Genomic DNA, 2,021 nt, shown 5'->3' on the forward strand with positions numbered 1-2,021 from the left:
CTATTTCTTTTCCCTCTCATCCTTTCTGACTTAAAATGAGAATAGCTTCCTGCTATTCCTTAGGTGCCTCAGTGCGCTTTGTGGAAACACCAAGGATAGCAATCTCTATGCTCTATCCTGAAGTATGCTGGCAAAGGCGAACATTTGAAGGCTTATATATTGATCTTCCTAGAAAGAAAACAATTGCACCCTCAGGAAACGTAATAAAGGGACTACTTACATAGAAGTGGGCAAGGTTCAAAAAAAGCCAAAGTGAATTACCTGTTCAATATATTCATAGTGATCTGAATGAATGGTTTGATTTCAGAATAGTCTATCATCATCTTTATTATTATTATTGTTATTATTATTACTACTACTACTACTACCTGGCATAGAAATATCATGATCTCTGCTCTGCTTCTTCCTCATTTGTTTTTGTAAGGTTTGTATACATATATATTCAGAATTTTGGGGCTGGGGATTTAGCTCAGTGGCAAAGCGCCTGCCTGGCAAGTGCAAGGTCGTGAGTTCGGTTCCCGGTACCGGAGAAAAACCAAACCAGAATTTTATTGCTTAGTTTTTTTATTTCCATTATTATAAGCCATGCAGAGAATTAGATGGAAGTGACTGCTCAGTAAAGAGATGAATATAATTTTTGAAATTTCATGGTGAACAAAAAAGGCTCCACTCTTACAAACACTTAAAAATAACAGAGGTATTTAAAGACATATTTGACATAATCTTAATAGAATTCCAGAAGAGTTAGCTCTGTTTTTTCTTTTTGTTTGTTTGTTTGTTTTTGTTTTTTTTTTTTCTTTACCAGGATTCAAACTCAGCACCTTGCACTTGCCAGGCAGGCACTGTGCTGCTGAGCTACATCCTTGGCCAATACAGTTAGTTCTGTGTTCACAAATATATAAACAAGCAAAGATTCAGCAGAAAGAAATAAAAGAATATAGACAGCACAATTAAATTTTATGTCACTATTTCATTTATTTGAATTTCGTTACTAGCAATATTCAGTGGCGAAAGGGAGGGATGAAAACAAATTAGAATTTCAGAGAGAAAATATCCCCTAGCAAAAAATTATAAAATCAATTTTACCAAGTAAATAAGACCATTAAAACTTATATGTTTCTTTTGCAACTTAATTAGAAAAGAAGAGATTGCATTGATACTTGCTCTAGCAATACAAAACAATCAGAATATCAAAGGGAAAACAAGTTTTTCAATGTTAAGGTGATATTTCTAAGAACAAGAGAAGGCAAGATACCTATATAGGTAAATGTAGAAAAATACTTAGATAAATAGATGCATCTAGAGGTAAGTATAAATTTGTTAGAGAAATGTAAGAGAACAGAAAGTTATATTTTATAGTAGAAAACCAATTATTAAGTATAGATAGAATAATTCAATAATAAAATTGTTTGATAATCATTGTGGTAAAAATTATTTTAGAGAAAGCATATCAATGGATACTAAAACTCATGGGTGAAAGTCTACAGAGGAAGTAAGATATTTACATAGTTTCAGTGAATTTCTCCCAAAAAGACAGAGATATCAACTTTCTAATGGAGACCCCTGACAGATATCACCTTAACGAAGGAATCAAACATATACCAGCTATCATGTGCTTCCTGATGTAATGCACTGAAAACATATACATCACTGGTGTGATATTTCTGAAAAGAAAAAATGTGCATCATGATCAAAAGATGATGAAAGAACAGAAACTCCAGAGTGGTAGAAATTCTACAAAATAGTAGGACTGTATTTTCCAAAAATATAAATGTTATAAAGTTAAATTTTTTTCAAATGTGCTTATATCTCTGCTACAAATGGAGTGGCCTTGCCAGAGCCCTGTGGATATGTGTTATGAGTCTTCCTTTGTGGTTTGTCATGAACTCTACATGATGTTTCACCATCTCTACCACGTGTAATAATATAGGGGCTGTCAGACCATATGGACCAAGCAATATGACCATTTTCATTGCGGTCTGTTTTTTTTTTGTTTGTTTTTGTTTTTTTTTTTTTTTTTT

This window comes from Chinchilla lanigera, unplaced genomic scaffold (assembly GCF_000276665.1).
Source record: "Chinchilla lanigera isolate Chin_1 unplaced genomic scaffold, ChiLan1.0 scaffold00192, whole genome shotgun sequence".
Taxonomy (NCBI): domain Eukaryota; kingdom Metazoa; phylum Chordata; class Mammalia; order Rodentia; family Chinchillidae; genus Chinchilla; species Chinchilla lanigera.